The following is a 23019-nucleotide window of genomic DNA, read 5'->3' on the forward strand; positions in this document are numbered from 1 at the left end:
AAAATTTAGACCCGAAAAAAAAAACGACAGTGTTACCCCTTACGTTTTTTTTTTTGGGGCGAAAAATTAAGTATCCCCAATCTTCTCAAAACTCTGGATTCTGATAGAGGGCACTGAGACTTACACCTGAGCGCAAAAATGGAGGCTCTAGACCCTTCCAGAGCTGAGATATCGAAACTCAAAATTTCGACCCGAAAAAAAAACGACAGTGTTACCCCTTACGTTTTTTTTTGGGAGGCGAAAAATGTTGTATCCCCAATCTTCTCGAAACTCTGGATTCTGATAGAGGGCACTGAGACTTACACCTGAGTGCAAAAATGGAGGCTCTAGACCCTTCCAGAGCTGAGATATCGAAACTCAAAATTTCGACCCGAAAAAAAAACGACAGTGTTACCCCTTACGTTTTTTTTTGGGGGGCGAAAAATGTTGTATCCCCAATCTTCTCGAAACTCTGGATTCTGATAGAGGGCACTGAGACTTACACCTGAGTGCAAAAATGGAGGCTCTAGACCCTTCCAGAGCTGAGATATCGAAACTCAAAATTTCGACCCGAAAAAAAAAACGACAGTGTTACCCCTTACGTTTTTTTTGGGGGGGCGAAAATTTTTGTATCCCCAATCTTCTCGAAACTCTGGATTCTGATAGAGGACACTGAGACTTACACCTGAGCGCAAAAATGGAGGCTCTAGACCCTTCCAGAGCTGAGATATCGAAACTCAAAATTTCGACCCGAAAAAAAAAACGACAGTGTTACCCCTTACGTTTGTTTTTTTGGGCGAAAAATTAAGTATCCCCAATCTTCTCGAAACTCTGGATTCTGATAGAGGGCACTGAGACTTACACCTGAGCGCAAAAATGGAGGCTCTAGACCCTTCCAGAGCTGAGATATCGAAACTCAAAATTTCGACCCGAAAAAAAAACGACAGTGTTACCCCTTACGTTTTTTTTTGCGGGGGGCGAAAAATTTTGTATCCCCAATCTTCTCGAAACTCTGGATTCTGATAGAGGGCACTGAGACTTACACCTGAGTGCAAAAATTGAGGCTCTAGACCCTTCCAGAGCTGAGATATCGAAACTCAAAATTTCGACCCGAAAAAAAAAACGACAGTGTAACCCCATACGTTTTTTTTTTGGGGGGCGAAAAATTTTGTATCCCCAATCTTCTCGAAACTCTGGATTCTGATAGAGGGCACTGAGACTTACACTGGAGTGCAAAAATGGAGGCTCTAGACCCTTCCAGAGCTGAGATATCGAAACTCAAAATTTCGACCCGAAAAAAAAACGACAGTGTTACCCCTTACGTTTTTTTTTTTGGGGGAAAAATTAAGTATCCCCAATCTTCTCGAAACTCTGGATTCTGATAGAGGGCACTGAGACTTACACCTGAGCGCAAAAATGGAGGCTCTAGACCCTTCCAGAGCTGAGATATCGAAACTCAAAATTTCAACCCGAAAAAAAAAACGACAGTGTTACCCCTTACGTTTTTTTTTTGGGGCGAAAAATTAAGTATCCCCAATCTTCTCGAAACTCTGGATTCTGATAGAGGGCACTGAGACTTACACCTGAGCGCAAAAATGGAGGCTCTAGACCCTTCCAGAGCTGAGATATCGAAACTCAAAATTTTGACCCGAAAAAAAAAACGACAGTGTTACCCCTTACGTTTTTTTTTTTTGGGCGAAAAATTAAGTGTCCCCAATCTTCTCGAAACTCTGGATTCTGATAGAGGGCACTGAGACTTACACCTGAGCGCAAAAATGGAGGCTCTAGACCCTTCCAGAGCTGAGATATCGAAACTCAAAATTTAGACCCGAAAAAAAAAACGACAGTGTTACCCCTTACGTTTTTTTTTTTTGGGCGAAAAATTAAGTATCCCCAATCTTCTCAAAACTCTGGATTCTGATAGAGGGCACTGAGACTTACACCTGAGCGCAAAAATGGAGGCTCTAGACCCTTCCAGAGCTGAGATATCGAAACTCAAAATTTCGACCCGAAAAAAAAACGACAGTGTTACCCCTTACGTTTTTTTTGGGGGGGCGAAAAATGTTGTATCCCCAATCTTCTCGAAACTCTGGATTCTGATAGAGGGCACTGAGACTTACACCTGAGTGCAAAAATGGAGGCTCTAGACCCTTCCAGAGCTGAGATATCGAAACTCAAAATTTCGACCCGAAAAAAAAAACGACAGTGTTACCCCTTACGTTTTTTTTGGGGGGGGCGAAAATTTTTGTATCCCCAATCTTCTCGAAACTCTGGATTCTGATAGAGGACACTGAGACTTACACCTGAGCGCAAAAATGGAGGCTCTAGACCCTTCCAGAGCTGAGATATCGAAACTCAAAATTTCGACCCGAAAAAAAAACGACAGTGTTACCCCTTACGTTTTTTTTTTTTGGGCGAAAAATTAAGTATCCCCAATCTTCTCGAAACTCTGGATTCTGATAGAGGGCACTGAGACTTACACCTGAGCGCAAAAATGGAGGCTCTAGACCCTTCCAGAGCTGAGATATCGAAACTCAAAATTTCGACCTGAAAAAAAAACGACAGTGTTACCCCTTACGTTTTTTTGGGGGGGGGGGGCGAAAAATTTTGTATCCCCAATCTTCTCGAAACTCTGGATTCTGATAGAGGGCACTGAGACTTACACCTGAGCGCAAAAATGGAGGCTCTAGACCCTTCCAGAGCTGAGATATCGAAACTCAAAATTTCGACCCGAAAAAAAAACGACAGTGTTACCCCTTACGTTTTTTTTGGGGGGGCGAAAAATGTTGTATCCCCAATCTTCTCGAAACTCTGGATTCTGATAGAGGGCACTGAGACTTACACCTGAGTGCAAAAATGGAGGCTCTAGACCCTTCCAGAGCTGAGATATCGAAACTCAAAATTTCGACCCGAAAAAAAAACGACAGTGTTACCCCTTACGGTTTTTTTTTTTTGGGCGAAAAATTAAGTATCCCCAATCTTCTCGAAACTCTGGATTCTGATAGAGGGCACTGAGACTTACACCTGAGCGCAAAAATGGAGGCTCTAGACCCTTCCAGAGCTGAGATATCGAAACTCAAAATTTCGACCCGAAAAAAAAACGACAGTGTTACCCCTTACGTTTTTTTTTTTTGGGCGAAAAATTAAGTATCCCCAATCTTCTCGAAACTCTGGATTCTGATAGAGGGCACTGAGACTTACACCTGAGCGCAAAAATGGAGGCTCTAGACCCTTCCAGAGCTGAGATATCGAAACTCAAAATTTCGACCCGAAAAAAACCCCCACAGTGTTAACCCTTACGTTTTTTTTTTTGGGCGAAAAATTTAGTATCCCCAATCTTCTCGAAACTCTGGATTCTGATAGAGGGCACTGAGACTTACACCTGAGCGCAAAAATGGAGGCTCTAGACCCTTCCAGAGCTGAGATATCGAAACTCAAAATTTCGACCCGAAAAAAAAACGACAGTGTTACCCCTTACGTTTTTTTTTGGGGGGCGAAAAATGTTGTATCCCCAATCTTCTCGAAACTCTGGATTCTGATAGAGGGCACTGAGACTTACACCTGAGTGCAAAAATGGAGGCTCTAGACCCTTCCAGAGCTGAGATATCGAAACTCAAAATTTCGACCCGAAAAAAAAACGACAGTGTTACCCCTTACGTTTTTTTTTTTTGGGCGAAAAATTAAGTATCCCCAATCTTCTCGAAACTCTGGATTCTGATAGAGGGCACTGAGACTTACACCTGAGCGCAAAAATGGAGGCTCTAGACCCTTCCAGAGCTGAGATATCGAAACTCAAAATTTAGACCCGAAAAAAAACGACAGTGTTACCCCTTACGTTTTTTTTTTTTGGGGCGAAAAATTAAGTATCCCCAATCTTCTCGAAACTCTGGATTCTGATAGAGGGCACTGAGACTTACACCTGAGCGCAAAAATGGAGGCTCTAGACCCTTCCAGAGCTGAGATATCGAAACGCAAAATTTCGACCTGAAAAAAAAACGACAGTGTTACCCCTTACGTTTTTTTTTTTTGGGCGAAAAATTAAGTGTCCCCAATCTTCTCGAAACTCTGGATTCTGATAGAGGGCACTGAGACTTACACCTGAGCGCAAAAATGGAGGCTCTAGACCCTTCCAGAGCTGAGATATCGAAACTCAAAATTTCGACCCGAAAAAAAAACGACAGTGTTACCCCTTACGTTTTTTTTTTTTGGGCGAAAAATTAAGTATCCCCAATCTTCTCGAAACTCTGGATATCTGATAGAGGGCACTGAGACTTACATCTGAGCGCAAAAATGGAGGCTCTAGACCCTTCCAGAGCCGAGATATCGAAACTAAAAATTTCGACCCGAAAAAAAAACGACAGTGTTACCCCTTACGTTTTTTTTTTTTGGGCGAAAAATTTAAGTATCCCCAATCTTCTCGAAACTCTGGATTCTGATAGAGGGCACTGAGACTTACACCTGAGCGCAAAAATGGAGGCTCTAGACCCTTCCAGAGCTGAGATATCGAAACTCAAAATTTCGACCCGAAAAAAAAACGACAGTGTTACCCCTTACGTTTTTTTTTTTTGGGCGAAAAATTAAGTATCCCCAATCTTCTCGAAACTCTGGATTCTGATAGAGGGCACTGAGACTTACACCTGAGCGCAAAAATGGAGGCTCTAGACCCTTCCAGAGCTGAGATATCGAAACTCAAAATTTCGACCCGAAAAAAAAACGACAGTGTTACCCCTTACGTTTTTTTTTTTTGGGCGAAAAATTAAGTATCCCCAATCTTCTCGAAACTCTGGATTCTGATAGAGGGCACTGAGACTTACACCTGAGCGCAAAAATGGAGGATCTAGACCCTTCAAGAGATGAGATATCGAAACTCAAAATTTCGACCCGAAAAAAAAAACGACAGTGTTACCCCTTACGTTTTTTTTTTTTGGGCGAAAAATTTAGTATCCCCAATCTTCTCGAAACTCTGGATTCTGATAGAGGGCACTGAGACTTACACCTGAGCGCAAAAATGGAGGCTCTAGACCCTTCCAGAGCTGAGATATCGAAACTCAAAATTTCGACCCGAAAAAAAAACGACAGTGTTACCCCTTACGTTTTTTTTTTGGGGCGAAAAATTTAGTATCCCCAATCTTCTCGAAACTCTGGATTCTGATAGAGGGTACTGAGACTTACACCCGAGCGCAAAAATGGAGGCTCTAGATCCTTCCAGAGCTGAGATATCGAAACTCAAAATTTCGACCCGAAAAAAAAACGACAGTGTTACCCCTTACGATTTTTTTTTTGGGGGGGCGAAAAATTAAGTATCCCCAATCTTCTCGAAACTCTGGATTCTGATAGAGGGCACTGAGACTTACACCTGAGTGCAAAAATGGAGGCTCTAGACCCTTCCAGAGCTGAGATATCGAAACTCAAAATTTAGACCCGAAAAAAAAAACGACAGTGTTACCCCTTACGTTTTTTTTTTGGGGCGAAAAAATTAAGTATCCCCAATCTTCTCGAAACTCTGGATTCTGATAGAGGGCACTGAGACTTACACCTGAGTGCAAAAATGGAGGCTCTAGACCCTTCCAGAGCTGAGATATCGAAACTCAAAATTTCGACCCGAAAAAAAAACGACAGTGTTACCCCTTATGTTTTTTTTTTTTTGGGCGAAAAATTAAGTATCCCCAATCTTCTCGAAACTCTGGATTCTGATAGAGGGCACTGAGACTTACATCTGAGTGCAAAAATGGAGGCTCTAGACCCTTCCAGAGCTGAGATATCGAAACTCAAAATTTCGACCCGAAAAAAAAAAACGACAGTGTTACCCCTTACGTTTTTTTTGGGGCGGCAAAAATTTTTGTATCCCCAATCTTCTCGAAACTCTGGATTCTGATAGAGGGCACTGAGACTTACACCTGAGTGCAAAAATGGAGGCTCTAGACCCTTCCAGAGCTGAGATATCGAAACTCAAAATTTCGACCCGAAAAAAAAACGACAGTGTTACCCCTTACGTTTTTTTTGGGGGGGGCGAAAATTTTTGTATCCCCAATCTTCTCGAAACTCTGGATTCTGATAGAGGGCACTGAGACTTACACCTGAGTGTTTAAAATGGAGGCTCTAGACCCTTCCAGAGCTGAGATATCGAAACTCAAAATTTCGACCCGAAAAAAAAAAACGACAGTGTTACCCCTTACGTTTTTTTTTTTGGGAGAAAAATTTAGTATCCCCAATCTTCTCGAAACTCTGGATTCTGATAGAGGGCACTGAGACTTACACCTGAGCGCAAAAATGGAGGCTCTAGACCCTTCCAGAGCTGAGATATCGAAACTCAAAATTTTGACCCGAAAAAAAAACGACAGTGTTACCCCTTACGTTTTTTTTTTTTTTGGGCGAAAAATTTAGTATCCCCAATCTTCTCGAAACTCTGGATTCTGATAGAGGACACTGAGACTTACACCTGAGCGCAAAAATGGAGGCTCTAGACCCTTCCAGAGCTGAGATATCGAAACTCAAAATTTAGACCCGAAAAAAAAACGACAGTGTTACCCCTCTTACGTTTTTTTTTTTTTGGGCGAAAAATTAAGTATCCCCAATCTTCTCAAAAGTCTGGATTCTGATAGAGGGCACTGAGACTTACACCTGAGCGCAAAAATGGAGGCTCTAGACCCTTCCAGAGCCGAGATATCGAAACTCAAAATTTCGACCCGAAAAAAAAAACGACAGTGTTACCCCTTACGTTTTTTTTTTTTGGGTGAAAAATTTAGTATCCCCAATCTTCTCGAAACTCTGGATTCTGATAGAGGGCACTGAGACTTACACCTGAGCGCAAAAATGGAGGCTCTAGACCCTTCCAGAGCTGAGATATCGAAACTCAAAATTTCGACCCGAAAAAAAAAACGACAGTGTTACCCCTTACGTTTTTTTTTTTTGGGCGAAAAATTAAGTATCCCCAATCTTCTCGAAACTCTGGATTCTGATAGAGGGCACTGAGACTTACACCTGAGCGCAAAAATGGAGGCTCTAGACCCTTCCAGAGCTGAGATATCGAAACTCAAAATTTCGACCCGAAAAAAAAACGACAGTGTTACCCCTTACGTTTTTTTTTTTTGGGCGAAAAATTAAGTATCCCCAATCTTCTCGAAACTCTGGATTCTGATAGAGGGCACTGAGACTTACACCTGAGCGCAAAAATGGAGGCTCTAGACCCTTCCAGAGCTGAGATATCGAAACTCAAAATTTCGACCCGAAAAAAAAACGACAGTGTTACCCCTTACGTTTTTTTTTTTGGGCGAAAAATTAAGTATCCCCAATCTTCTCGAAACTCTGGATTCTGATAGAGGGCACTGAGACTTACACCTGAGCGCAAAAATGGAGGCTCTAGACCCTTCCAGAGCTGAGATATCGAAACTCAAAATTTCGAGCCGAAAAAAAAAACGACAGTGTTACCCCTTACGTTTTTTTTTTTTGGGCGAAAAATTAAGTATCCCCAAACTTCTCGAAACTCTGGATTCTGATAGAGGGCACTGAGACTTACACCTGAGCGCAAAAATGGAGGATCTAGACCCTTCCAGAGCTGAGATATCGAAACTCAAAATTTCGACCCGAAAAAAAAACGACAGTGTTACCCCTTACGTTTTTTTTTTGGGCGAAAAATTTAGTATCCCCAATCTTCTCGAAACTCTGGATTCTGATAGAGGGCACTGAGACTTACACCTGAGCGCAAAAATGGAGGCTCTAGACCCTTCCAGAGCTGAGATATCGAAACTCAAAATTTCGACCCGAAAAAAAACGACAGTGTTACCCCTTACGTTTTTTTTTTTGGGGCGAAAAATTAAGTATCCCCAATCTTCTCGAAACTCTGGATTCTGATAGAGGGCACTGAGACTTACACCTGAGCGCAAAAATGGAGGCTCTAGACCCTTCCAGAGCTGAGATATCGAAACTCAAAATTTCGAGCCGAAAAAAAAAACGACAGTGTTACCCCTTACGTTTTTTTTTTTGGGCGAAAAATTAAGTATCCCCAATCTTCTCGAAACTCTGGATTCTGATAGAGGGCACTGAGACTTACACCTGAGCGCAAAAATGGAGGCTCTAGACCCTTCCAGAGCTGAGATATCGAAACTCAAAATTTCGACCCGAAAAAAAAACGACAGTGTTACCCCTTACGGTTTTTTTTTTTTTGGGCGAAAAATTAAGTATCCCCAATCTTCTCGAAACTCTGGATTCTGATAGAGGGCACTGAGACTTACACCTGAGCGCAAAAATGGAGGCTCTAGACCCTTCCAGAGCTGAGATATCGAAACTCAAAATTTCGACCCGAAAAAAAAAAACGACAGTGTTACCCCTTACTTTTTTTTTTTTTGGGCGAAAAATTAAGTATCCCCAATCTTCTCGAAACTCTGGATTCTGATAGAGGGCACTGAGACTTACACCTGAGCGCAAAAATGGAGGCTCTAGACCCTTCCAGAGCTGAGATATCGAAACTCAAAATTTCGACCCGAAAAAAAAAACGACAGTGTTACCCCTTACTTTTTTTTTTTTTGGGCGAAAAATTAAGTATCCCCAATCTTCTCGAAACTCTGGATTCTGATAGAGGGCACTGAGACTTACACCTGAGCGCAAAAATGGAGGCTCTAGACCCTTCCAGAGCTGAGATATCGAAACTCAAAATTTCGACCCGAAAAAAAAAAACGACAGTGTTACCCCTTACTTTTTTTTTTTTTGGGCGAAAAATTAAGTATCCCCAATCTTCTCGAAACTCTGGATTCTGATAGAGGGCACTGAGACTTACACCTGAGCGCAAAAATGGAGGCTCTAGACCCTTCCAGAGCTGAGATATCGAAACTCAAAATTTCGACCCGAAAAAAAAACGACAGTGTTACCCCTTACATTTTTTTTTTTGGGCGAAAAATTAAGTATCCCCAATCTTCTCGAAACTCTGGATTCTGATAGAGGGCACTGAGACTTACACCTGAGCGCAAAAATGGAGGATCTAGACCCTTCCAGAGCTGAGATATCGAAACTCAAAATTTCGACCCGAAAAAAAACCGACAGTGTTACCCCTTACGTTTTTTTTTTGGGCGAAACATTTTGTATCCCCAATCTTCTCGAAACTCTGGATTCTGATAGAGGGCACTGAGACTTACACCTGAGCGCAAAAATGGAGGATCTAGACCCTTCCAGAGCTGAGATATCGAAACTCAAAATTTCGACCCGAAAAAAAAACGACAGTGTTACCCCTTACGTTTTTTTTTTTTGGGCGAAAAATTAAGTATCCCCAATCTTCTCGAAACTCTGGATTCTGATAGAGGGCACTGAGACTTACACCTGAGCGCAAAAATGGAGGCTCTAGACCCTTCCAGAGCTGAGATATCGAAACTCAAAATTTCGACCCGAAAAAAAAACGACAGTGTTACCCCTTACGTTTTTTTTTTGGGGCGAAAAATTTAGTATCCCCAATCTTCTCGAAACGTCTCGGTTACGTATGTAACCCTCGTTCCCTGAGTAGGGAACGGAGACGTTACGTCAGAAGTGACGGAGATTGGGGGTTTCGCATAGAAAGCCAATCCTCTTCGAGTATTTAAACACGAGCCAATGGCATGCAATGCCTTGGGGCTGCGGAAATTTGCATAGCGTACTCCGCCCTACTCCGTGAGTATAAAAGGAGGAAGTGAACGCAACCGCAGTATGTCTTCGCTGAGGAGCCAAGACTGAACTCGGCATCTACCCAGCGATACAGCAGAAGTGGCAGGGAGACGTAACGTCTCCGTTCCCTACTCAGGGAACGAGGGTTACATACGTAACCGAGACGTTCCCTTTCGTAGTCACTTCGAGTTACGTCAGAAGTGACGGAGATTGGGGGTCTGTGCCATCACGCCAACTTCAGGCTGTCTTCCAGTGCCCTGCGAAAGTCTGAACCCCCGAGCCTTACCTGTTTTCCTTAGGGGATCCGACTTAGACACAGGATTACCAAGGTACACTGGGAAACATATCCCGAAGGGGACATGCTACCAGCTGCCTACCGAAGGGAGGACTTACGAATACACATATGGCCACATAGGAACACATATGGAATCACTGGAGCACCAACCGCAGGTGGCTACTAATTTCAGCTCCAGGGGTGGCAGATGGCTTGCCAAGGGAAGACACATGCTCAGAGAGGCTTACAGTGGATAATACACATGAGACGGTTACCAAGGGGGAACCGTACGCATGGAGGCACCTAGCCAGCATCCAGAGCCACAGCAGTGGTGCCCGCATCGTCGGTGCTGGAGGACTCAAGGCTTCAATGGAAGAACTGAGGAAATATCGCACTTATCCAGTCCGGGGAGTGGAGTGGCGAGCAAGCGAAGACACCAGAGCGGATCCAGAACTGGCCGAAACGAGTATGTGAGAGGATACCGGCTCAATTCGCAGATTATAGAATCTGGCGAAGGTGTTGGGTGTCGCCCAGCCTGCAGCTCTGCAGATGTCTGTTAGCGAGGCGCCGTGCGCTAAAGCCCAAGAGGAGGCCACACTCCGAGTGGAATGGGCCGTCACACCAAGGGGGCACGGAAGGCCTTGCTGCTGGTAAGACAAAGCAATGGCATCCACTAACCAGTGGGACAGCCGTTGCTTTGAGAGAGCCCTTCCCTTCTGGCTCCCCCCATGACAGACAAAGAGCTGGTCTGAGGTCCTGAACACTGCGTTCTGTCGACATAGGTGCGGAGAGCACGTACCGGACAGAGCAGTGCCAAGGCTGGGTCTGCCTCCTCCAGGGGCAGCGCTTGCAGGTTCACCACCAGGTCCCCTTAGGGGAGTGGTAGGAACCATGGGCATATATCCAGGCCGGGGTCTCAGGAATACGTGAGAGTAAGCCGGCCCGAACTCCAGGCACACTTCGTCAACAGAGAGTGCGAGCAGGTCCCTTACTCTCCTGATGGAGACCAATGCAATCAGGAGTGCTGTCACATAGGACAGGGCAAAAACTCTACCGACTGCAAAGGCTCCAGGGGAGGCCTCTGCAGAGCACCCAGGTCTACTGAGAGGTCCCCAGAGGGCAGGAGGGGAGGGAGGCGGATTTAGCCCCCTCGCTCCCCTCAGGAACCTGATGACCAGGTCATGCTTCCCATAGACTTACCTTTCACTGCATCATGAGACGCGGCAATGGCCGCGACATAAATCCAAAGGGTGGAGGGCGACAGCCTACGCTCCAACCCCTCTTGCAGGAAGGAAGCACGACTCCGATCGAACATCTCCGGGGGTCTTCTCAGCGAGAAGAACACCAATTGACGAAGAGGTTCCACTTCAACGCATAAAGGTGTCTCGTGGACGACGCTCTTGCGGAAGTGAAGGTTGCCGCCACCGCAGGTGGCAGCGAACTCAAACCTGCCTCGTCCCGTCCTGGAGCCACACGTGCAGCCTCCAAGATCGGGACAAGGGTGCCACAGAGTGCCCCGTCTCTGAGAGAGTACGGTCTCAGAGGAATAGGCCAAGGAGGTGCTGTCGCGAGGAGCATGAGTTCGGAGAACCACGTCTTGGTGGGCCAGTAGGGGGCTACCAGCAAGACCTGCTCCTCGTCCTCCTTGATCTTGCACAACACCCGTGCAAGGAGGCTCACTGGGGGAACGCACACTTGCGTGGGCCCCGTGGCCAGCTGTGCGCCAGCGCATCCGAGCCGAGAGAGCCGCGGGTCAGGGAAAAAACTGGGCGCAGTGAGACGAGTCCCGAGAGGCGAACCGGTCTATCTGTGCCTCCCCGAACTGGTCCCAAATCAGCTGGACCGACTGGGGATGGAGTCGCCATTCGCCGGAGATGGAACGGGCCCGGGACAGCTCGACGGCTGCCCGGTTCCGGTCTCCAGGAATGTAGCTGCACGAAGGGACCTCAGGTGCTTCTGACTCCATATCAAGAGGTGGCGGGCGAGCTGCGACAACCGGCGCGAGCGTAGACCCCCCCTGGTGGTAGATGTACGCTACTGCCGTAGTGTTGTCTGAGCGGACAAGCACATGCTGGCCCTTGAGCACGCTCGGAAGCGGTGCCGGGCGAGCCGTGCTGCCAACAGCTCGAGGCAATTGATGTGCATGAGGCGCTGGGCTCCTGTCCAGGAACCGGCGGCTGCATGCCCATTGCACATGGCACCCCAACCCGTGGTAGACGCATCCGTGGAGACAACGAGATGCCTGGAAACTCGCTGAATAGGGACCCAGTCCGTAAAAAGCTGAGGTTCGACCACGGGAAGAGGGTTCGGCGGCGCGTCGGAGTCACTGGAACTCGGAGCGAGCCGCGATGCCATGCCCACCTCGGGACTCGATCGCGAAGCCACAGCTGAAGCGGTCTCATATGAAGCAAACCGAGCGGCGTACCGCGGATGCCATATGCCCCAGGAGCCTCTGAAATAGTTTCAGTGGAACCGCACTCTTGCCCTCGAACTGTCGAAGACAAGCCAGCAGTGAGTGCGCGCGCTCGTCGTGAGCTGCGCGGACATGGCGACCGAGTCTATCTCCATGCCGAGAAAAGAGATCCTCTGCACGGGGCAAAGTTTGCTCTTTTCCCGGTTGACCCGAAGGCCCAGACGGGCTTGGTGCCGTAGCACCAGGTCTCTGTGTTCGCAAAACCCGAGCTCGAGAGTGTGCTAGTATCAGCCAGTCGTCGAGATAGTTCAGGGTGCGAACCCCGTGTTCGCGAAGGGGAACAAGGGCTGCCTCGACGATCTTCGTGAAGACGCGAGGGGACAGAGCTAACCCGACTGGGAGAACGGCGTACTGGTATGCCTGGCCCTCGAAGGCAAACCGAAGAAACGGTCTGTGTCGAGGGAGAATGGAGACATGGAAGTACGCGTCCTTCAGGTCGATCGCTGCAAACCAATCCTGATACCGAACACATTCGAAAATGCGTTTGGCCGTGAGCATTTTGAACGGTAGTCGATGGAGAGAACGGTTCAAAATGCGCAGGTCCAGGATCGGTCGTAACCCACCGGTCTTTTTTGGGGACAATGAAGTAGGGGCTGTAAGCCCGGACCTCACCTCGGCTGGAGGGACCGTCTCGATTGCACCCTTCGCCAGCAGGGTCGCAATCTCCGCTCTCAAGACTGGGGCATTGCCACCAAACATCGCGGAGCGAACTCCCCTGAAGCGGGGAAGAGACCGTGCGAACTGAATCGCGTAGCCGAATCTGATCGTTCTGATGACCCAGTGGGATACCCGGGAAGCGCTAGCTAGGCTTCCAGGAAGTGAGCCAACGGGGTCATGCGAACCACAGACGTCCCCCCGGAGGGGCAGCGAGGCGGGTCGACCGGCATGCGTGCAGGAGTTACCCCGTCCGGATGCACCGTCGAAACCCGCTCCCCGACAGAAGAGACCAGGGAAGGCAGAGCGTTCCACGGGGGTCTGTTCTGCCGGGGGTCTGGCGACAGAGGGGGAAGGGATTGGCGTAGCCCGGGGACGACACACGCACCCTTCCGCGCCCTCCGAGACAGAGAGGAATGAACGGGGCGACGCACTGGACGTCGTGCGCGCTCATTCCAGTCTGTGTGCTCAATGACAGTGTCAGCTTTTCCTCAACCAGCTCAGGGAGCTAGCTAGAACAAAAGATTCTCCACCGGCCCTCCACCGGGGAAGGAGGGGCCCTGCCACCGCCTCCTGAGAAAAACCATGACACTATCACTGAGCGGCCCGCCTCAGGAACATCGCTTCGCCTGGCATCTAGCGGGGCACGCGGCCTGAGGGGGGGCTCTTTTCTTGGGACGCTTACCTGTGGCCTCCTCCGCGACGCGAACCGGCTGAAGGCTGCTGCTGGGGCCGCGTGGGAGGGAAGGGAGCCGCAGGGGGGCGTCCTCGGCGGCGAGCTGGCGGAGGCGTCCGAGCCGACGGCTGGTTGGAGGCAGCAGCTGGCCGTCGGGGCAGAGAAACCGCCTTCGTCTGCTCCTAGGCGGTCGAGAAGTGCTGGGCAAAGTCCTGGACCGCACCGCCGAACATTATGATGCTCCTGGACCACAGCGGTGGGCATCACCTGACCAAGGGAGCGAGCGACCGCCTCCGTGACCCGTTTAAGGACAAGGTAGGCGACAGGCTCGCAGCTCGCTTGGTCCGTCACCTCCTCGTGCACATTCCTGAGCAGCTAGCTTTGTAGGTGCTCATCATATGCAGGGCGGAGGCTGCCTGTCCCGCCGCTCTACAGAATCGCGCCGCCATAGACGACGAGAACCCATAGGCTTTGGAGGGGCATCTGAGAGCAACCGCCGGTTGACCGGGGGAGCCCCAGCGTACCCACAGACAGCCGCATCGCCGAGGGGAGGAAGGGCGGGGAACTAAGCACGCTTTTTTTTTTTTTTTTTTTATTTATTTATTTATTTTTTAGTGCGTGTCAGTTCCGCATGCAACTCGGGGAAAAAAGGAAATTGGGGTTGGCCGTGGCCGTAAGGCGGCAGCGTTACCCAAAAACCAATTATTCAGCCGCGAGAGATCGGGGAGGGGCGGAGTTCCACCCCCACCCGATGCTCACGGACGCCCGAGATAGCACGGCCATCATCGCGGGATCAGACACGGCGGCGCTGACGCTCCCGAGGGAGGCAACGCGGCCGCATCCTCACTTCCCGAGGAGTCAAGCCCGCCTAGTGATGCTGTGATCGACATCGCATCATCATCTGGAGCGCTGCCCGAAGCAGCCGGTGCCACCGAAGAAGCAACCGACTGAATCGAACTAACGCTCGCTGGCTCTCGCACTGAGGCGGGAGGTGTGGCCCGAGGAATCGTCGGGGCTTATCCCACACCATCACCGTAAATCACCAGGTCCCCGGGTCGACGGGCCCCCTATGGAGGAAACCGATCGAGCGGGGGGGACCGGGACTCTCACTCAAGTGAGATCATTGAGTCTCGACCTCAGTGTAGAGATGGTCATGTTCCCACAGAAGGAAAATGAGTCATCCACGAACGCTGCTGCTGCATGCTGAAATGCCCAGGCATACAAAGCAGCGATCGTGACCATCAGATGACGACAGAAATCAATCACACCCAGAAGAGCACGGGCGAACCGTCTTTAAAAAGACGTGCGCGTGCAGCTCTTTCAATGAGAGGAGGAAATTCACTCTTTCAGCGCTGAAGCGACCAGGGAGAAGCGCAAAGTCTGGCAGACCACTGCTCAGATCGCAGGCGATGCAGAATCTCGCTGGGTACCGCCGTCACACCAACACTGAAGAGGACGCTCGTCTCGAAGAGTCTTGAACAGTGCTTTCAGGAGTGAAGAGGTTCTCTTGGCTCCGAAGCGAAAACATACTGCGGTTGCGTTCACTTCCTCCTTTTATACTCACGGAGTAGGGCGGAGTACGCTATGCAAATTTCCGCAGCCCCAAGGCATTGCATGCCATTGGCTCGTGTTTAAATACTCGAAGAGGATTGGCTTTCTATGCGAAACCCCCAATCTCCGTCACTTCTGACGTAACTCGAAGTGACTACGAAAGGGAACTCTGGATTCTGATAGAGGGTACTGAGACTTACACCCGAGCGCAAAAATGGAGGCTCTAGATCCTTCCAGAGCTGAGATATCGAAACTCAAAATTTCGACCCGAAAAAAAAACGACAGTGTTACCCCTTACGATTTTTTTTTTGGGGGGGCGAAAAATTAAGTATCCCCAATCTTCTCGAAACTCTGGATTCTGATAGAGGGCACTGAGACTTACACCTGAGTGCAAAAATGGAGGCTCTAGACCCTTCCAGAGCTGAGATATCGAAACTCAAAATTTAGACCCGAAAAAAAAAAACGACAGTGTTACCCCTTACGTTTTTTTTTTGGGGCGAAAAATTAAGTATCCCCAATCTTCTCGAAACTCTGGATTCTGATAGAGGGCACTGAGACTTACACCTGAGTGCAAAAATGGAGGCTCTAGACCCTTCCAGAGCTGAGATATCGAAACTCAAAATTTCGACCCGAAAAAAAAACGACAGTGTTACCCCTTATGTTTTTTTTTTTTTTGGGCGAAAAATTAAGTATCCCCAATCTTCTCGAAACTCTGGATTCTGATAGAGGGCACTGAGACTTACATCTGAGTGCAAAAATGGAGGCTCTAGACCCTTCCAGAGCTGAGATATCGAAACTCAAAATTTCGACCCGAAAAAAAAAACGACAGTGTTACCCCTTACGTTTTTTTTGGGGCGGCAAAAAATTTTGTATCCCCAATCTTCTCGAAACTCTGGATTCTGATAGAGGGCACTAAGACTTACACCTGAGTGCAAAAATGGAGGCTCTAGACCCTTCCAGAGCTGAGATATCGAAACTCAAAATTTCGACCCGAAAAAAAAACGACAGTGTTACCCCTTACGTTTTTTTTGGGGGGGGCGAAAATTTTTGTATCCCCAATCTTCTCGAAACTCTGGATTCTGATAGAGGGCACTGAGACTTACACCTGAGTGTTTAAAATGGAGGCTCTAGACCCTTCCAGAGCTGAGATATCGAAACTCAAAATTTCGACCCGAAAAAAAAAAAACGACAGTGTTACCCCTTACGTTTTTTTTTTTGGGAGAAAAATTTAGTATCCCCAATCTTCTCGAAACTCTGGATTCTGATAGAGGGCACTGAGACTTACACCTGAGCGCAAAAATGGAGGCTCTAGACCCTTCCAGAGCTGAGATATCGAAACTCAAAATTTTGACCCGAAAAAAAAACGACAGTGTTACCCCTTACGTTTTTTTTTTTTTGGGCGAAAAATTTAGTATCCCCAATCTTCTCGAAACTCTGGATTCTGATAGAGGACACTGAGACTTACACCTGAGCGCAAAAATGGAGGCTCTAGACCCTTCCAGAGCTGAGATATCGAAACTCAAAATTTAGACCCGAAAAAAAACGACAGTGTTACCCCTCTTACGTTTTTTTTTTTTGGGCGAAAAATTAAGTATCCCCAATCTTCTCAAAAGTCTGGATTCTGATAGAGGGCACTGAGACTTACACCTGAGCGCAAAAATGGAGGCTCTAGACCCTTCCAGAGCCGAGATATCGAAACTCAAAATTTCGACCCGAAAAAAAAAACGACAGTGTTACCCCTTACGTTTTTTTTTTTGGGCGAAAAATTTAGTATCCCCAATCTTCTCGAAACTCTGGATTCTGATAGAGGGCACTGAGACTTACACCTGAGCGCAAAAATGGAGGCTCTAGACCCTTCCAGAGCTGAGATATCGAAACTCAAAATTTCGACCCGAAAAAAAAAAACGACAGTGTTACCCCTTACGTTTTTTTTTTTTGGGCGAAAAATTAAGTATCCCCAATCTTCTCGAAACTCTGGATTCTGATAGAGGGCACTGAGACTTACACCTGAGCGCAAAAATGGAGGCTCTAGACCCTTCCAGAGCTGAGATATCGAAACTCAAAATTTCGACCCGAAAAAAAAACGACAGTGTTACCCCTTACGTTTTTTTTGGGGGGGGCGAAAATTTTTGTATCCCCAATCTTCTCGAAACTCTGGATTCTGATAGAGGGCACTGAGACTTACACCTGAGTGTTTAAAATGGAGGCTCTAGACCCTTCCAGAGCTGAGATATCGAAACTCAAAATTTCGACCCGAAAAAAAAAAAACGACAGTGTTACCCCTTACGTTTTTTTTTTTGGGAGAAAAATTTAGTATCCCCAATCTTCTCGAAACTCTGGATTCTGATAGAGGGCACTGAGACTTACACCTGAGCGCAAAAATGGAGGCTCTAGACCCTTCCAGAGCTGAGATATCGAAACTCAAAATTTTGACCCGAAAAAAAAACGACAGTGTTACCCCTTACGTTTTTTTTTTTTTGGGCGAAAAATTTAGTATCCCCAATCTTCTCGAAACTCTGGATTCTGATAGAGGACACTGAGACTTACACCTGAGCGCAAAAATGGAGGCTCTAGACCCTTCCAGAGCTGAGATATCGAAACTCAAAATTTAGACCCGAAAAAAAACGACAGTGTTACCCCTCTTACGTTTTTTTTTTTTGGGCGAAAAATTAAGTATCCCCAATCTTCTCAAAAGTCTGGATTCTGATAGAGGGCACTGAGACTTACACCTGAGCGCAAAAATGGAGGCTCTAGACCCTTCCAGAGCCGAGATATCGAAACTCAAAATTTCGACCCGAAAAAAAAAACGACAGTGTTACCCCTTACGGTTTTTTTTTTTGGGCGAAAAATTTAGTATCCCCAATCTTCTCGAAACTCTGGATTCTGATAGAGGGCACTGAGACTTACACCTGAGCGCAAAAATGGAGGCTCTAGACCCTTCCAGAGCTGAGATATCGAAACTCAAAATTTCGACCCGAAAAAAAAAAACGACAGTGTTACCCCTTACGTTTTTTTTTTTTGGGCGAAAAATTAAGTATCCCCAATCTTCTCGAAACTCTGGATTCTGATAGAGGGCACTGAGACTTACACCTGAGCGCAAAAATGGAGGCTCTAGACCCTTCCAGAGCTGAGATATCGAAACTCAAAATTTCGACCCGAAAAAAAAACGACAGTGTTACCCCTTACGTTTTTTTTTTTGGGCGAAAAATTAAGTATCCCCAATCTTCTCGAAACTCTGGATTCTGATAGAGGGCACTGAGACTTACACCTGAGCGCAAAAATGGAGGCTCTAGACCCTTCCAGAGCTGAGATATCGAAACTCAAAATTTCGACCCGAAAAAAAAACGACAGTGTTACCCCTTACGTTTTTTTTTTTTGGGCGAAAAATTAAGTATCCCCAATCTTCTCGAAACTCTGGATTCTGATAGAGGGCACTGAGACTTACACCTGAGCGCAAAAATGGAGGCTCTAGACCCTTCCAGAGCTGAGATATCGAAACTCAAAATTTCGAGCCGAAAAAAAAACGACAGTGTTACCCCTTACGTTTTTTTTTTTTGGGCGAAAAATTAAGTATCCCCAATCTTCTCGAAACTCTGGATTCTGATAGAGGGCACTGAGACTTACACCTGAGCGCAAAAATGGAGGATCTAGACCCTTCCAGAGCTGAGATATCGAAACTCAAAATTTCGAGCCGAAAAAAAAAACGACAGTGTTACCCCTTACGTTTTTTTTTTTGGGCGAAAAATTAAGTATCCCCAATCTTCTCGAAACTCTGGATTCTGATAGAGGGCACTGAGACTTACACCTGAGCGCAAAAATGGAGGCTCTAGACCCTTCCAGAGCTGAGATATCGAAACTCAAAATTTCGACCCGAAAAAAAAACGACAGTGTTACCCCTTACGGTTTTTTTTTTTTGGGCGAAAAATTAAGTATCCCCAATCTTCTCGAAACTCTGGATTCTGATAGAGGGCACTGAGACTTACACCTGAGCGCAAAAATGGAGGCTCTAGACCCTTCCAGAGCTGAGATATCGAAACTCAAAATTTCGACCCGAAAAAAAAAACGACAGTGTTACCCCTTACTTTTTTTTTTTTGGGCGAAAAATTAAGTATCCCCAATCTTCTCGAAACTCTGGATTCTGATAGAGGGCACTGAGACTTACACCTGAGCGCAAAAATGGAGGCTCTAGACCCTTCCAGAGCTGAGATATCGAAACTCAAAATTTCGACCCGAAAAAAAAACGACAGTGTTACCCCTTACGTTTTTTTTTTTGGGCGAAAAATTAAGTATCCCCAATCTTCTCGAAACTCTGGATTCTGATAGAGGGCACTGAGACTTACACCTGAGCGCAAAAATGGAGGATCTAGACCCTTCCAGAGCTGAGATATCGAAACTCAAAATTTCGACCCGAAAAAAAACCGACAGTGTTACCCCTTACGTTTTTTTTTTGGGCGAAAAATTTTGTATCCCCAATCTTCTCGAAACTCTGGATTCTGATAGAGGGCACTGAGACTTACACCTGAGCGCAAAAATGGAGGCTCTAGACCCTTCCAGAGCTGAGATACCGAAACTCAAAATTTCGACCCGAAAAAAAAAACGACAGTGTTACCCCTTACGTTTTTTTTTTTGGGCGAAAAATTAAGTATCCCCAATCTTCTCGAAACTCTGGATTCTGATAGAGGGCACTGAGACTTACACCTGAGTGCAAAAATGGAGGCTCTAGACCCTTCCAGAGCTGAGATATCGAAACTCAAAATTTCGACCCGAAAAAAAAACGACAGTGTTACCCCTTACGTTTTTTTTTTTTGGGGCAAAAAATTTAGTATCCCCAATCTTCTCGAAACTCTGGATTCTGATAGAGGGTACTGAGACTTACACCTGAGCGCAAAAATGGAGGCTCTAGACCCTTCCAGAGCTGAGATATCGAAACTCAAAATTTCGACCCGAAAAAAAAACGACAGTGTTACCCCTTACGTTTTTTTTTTGGGCAAAAAATTAAGTATCCCCAATCTTCTCGAAACTCTGGATTCTGATAGAGGGCACTGAGACTTACACCTGAGCGCAAAAATGGAGGATCTAGACCCTTCCAGAGCTGAGATATCGAAACTCAAAATTTCGACCCGAAAAAAAACCGACAGTGTTACCCCTTACGTTTTTTTTTTGGGCGAAAAATTTTGTATCCCCAATCTTCTCGAAACTCTGGATTCTGATAGAGGGCACTGAGACTTACACCTGAGCGCAAAAATGGAGGCTCTAGACCCTTCCAGAGCTGAGATACCGAAACTCAAAATTTCGACCCGAAAAAAAAACGACAGTGTTACCCCTTACGTTTTTTTTTTTTGGGCGAAAAATTAAGTATCCCCAATCTTCTCGAAACTCTGGATTCTGATAGAGGGCACTGAGACTTACACCTGAGTGCAAAAATGGAGGCTCTAGACCCTTCCAGAGCTGAGATATCGAAACTCAAAATTTCGACCCGAAAAAAAACGACAGTGTTACCCCTTACGTTTTTTTTTTTTGGGCGAAAAATTTAGTATCCCCAATCTTCTCGAAACTCTGGATTCTGATAGAGGGCACTGAGACTTACACCTGAGCGCAAAAATGGAGGCTCTAGACCCTTCCAGAGCTGAGATATCGAAACTCAAAATTTCGACCCGAAAAAAAAACGACAGTGTTACCCCTTACGTTTTTTTTTGGGGGGGGGCGAAAAATTTTGTATCCCCAATCTTCTCGAAACTCTGGATTCTGATAGAGGGTACTGAGACTTACACCCGAGCGCAAAAATGGAGGCTCTAGACCCTTCCAGAGCTGAGATATCGAAACTCAAAATTTCGACCCGAAAAAAAACGACAGTGTTACCCCTTACGGTTTTTTTTTTTGGGCGAAAAATTAAGTATCCCCAATCTTCTCGAAACTCTGGATTCTGATAGAGGGCACTGAGACTTACACCTGAGTGCAAAAATGGAGGCTCTAGACCCTTCCAGAGCTGAGATATCGAAACTCAAAATTTAGACCCGAAAAAAAAACGACAGTGTTACCCCTTACGTTTTTTTTTTTTGGGCGAAAAATTAAGTATCCCCAATCTTCTCGAAACTCTGGATTCTGATAGAGGGCACTGAGACTTACACCTGAGCGCAAAAATAGAGGCTCTAGACCCTTCCAGAAGTGAGATATCGAAACTCCAAATTTCTACCCGAAAAAAAAAACGACAGTGTTACCCCTTGCGTTTTTTTTTTTGGGCGAAAAATTTAGTATCCCCAATCTTCTCGAAACTCTGGATTCTGATAGAGGGCACTGAGACTTACACCTGAGCGCAAAAATGGAGGCTCTAGACCCTTCCAGAGCTGAGATATCGAAACTCAAAATTTCGACCCGAAAAAAAAACGACAGTGTTACCCCTTACGTTTTTTTTTTTTGGGCGAAAAATTTAGTATCCCCAATCTTCTCGAAACTCTGGATTCTGATAGAGGGCACTGAGACTTACACCTGAGCGCAAAAATGGAGGCTCTAGACCCTTCCAGAGCTGAAATATCGAAACTCAAAATTTCGACCTGAAAAAAAAAACGACAGTGTTACCCCTTACGTTTTTTTTTTTGGGCGAAAAATTAAGTATCCCCAATCTTCTCGAAACTCTGGATTCTGATAGAGGGCACTGAGACTTACACCTGAGCGCAAAAATGGAGGCTCTAGACCCTCCCAGAGCTGAGATATCGAAACTCAAAATTTCGACCCGAAAAAAAAACGACAGTGTTACCCCTTACGTTTTTTTTGGGGGGGGGGCGAAAAATTTTGTATCCCCAATCTTCTCGAAACTCTCGATTCTGATAGAGGGCACTGAGACTTACACCTGAGCGCAAAAATGGAGGCTCTAGACCCTTCCAGAGCTGAGATATCGAAACTCAAAATTTCGACCCGAAAAAAAAACGACAGTGTTACCCCTTATGTTTTTTTTTTTTTGGGCGAAAAATTAAGTATCCCCAATCTTCTCGAAACTCTGGAGTCTGATAGAGGGCACTGAGACTTACACCTGAGCGCAAAAATGGAGGCTCTAGACCCTTCCAGAGCTGAGATATCGAAACTCAAAATTTCGACCCGAAAAAAACCGACAGTTTTACCCCTTACGTTTTTTTTTGGGGGGCGAAAAATGTTGTATCCCCAATCTTCTCGAAACTCTGGATTCTGATAGAGGGCACTGAGACTTACACCTGAGCGCAAAAATGGAGGCTCTAGACCCTTCCAGAGCTGAGATATCGAAACTCAAAATTTCGACCCGAAAAAAAACGACAGTGTTACCCCTTACGTTTTTTTTTTTTTGGGCGAAAAATTAAGTATCCCCAATCTTCTCGAAACTCTGGATTCTGATAGAGGGCACTGAGACTTACACCTGAGCGCAAAAATGGAGGCTCTAGACCCTTCCAGAGCTGAGATATCGAAACTCAAAATTTCGACCCGAAAAAAAAAAACGACAGTGTTACCCCTTACGTTTTTTTTTTTGGGGCGAAAAATTAAGTATCCCCAATCTTCTCGAAACTCTGGATTCTGATAGAGGGCACTGAGACTTACACCTGAGCGCAAAAATGGAGGCTCTAGACCCTTCCAGAGCTGAGATATCGAAACTCAAAATTTCGAGCCGAAAAAAAAAACGACAGTGTTACCCCTTACGTTTTTTTTTTTGGGCGAAAAATTAAGTATCCCCAATCTTCTCGAAACTCTGGATTCTGATAGAAGGGCACTGAGACTTACACCTGAGCGCAAAAATTGAGGCTCTAGACCCTTCCAGAGCTG

Source organism: Pimephales promelas, chromosome 3 (assembly GCF_988280905.1).
Source record: "Pimephales promelas chromosome 3, fPimPro1.hap1.1, whole genome shotgun sequence".
Classification (NCBI taxonomy): domain Eukaryota; kingdom Metazoa; phylum Chordata; class Actinopteri; order Cypriniformes; family Leuciscidae; genus Pimephales; species Pimephales promelas.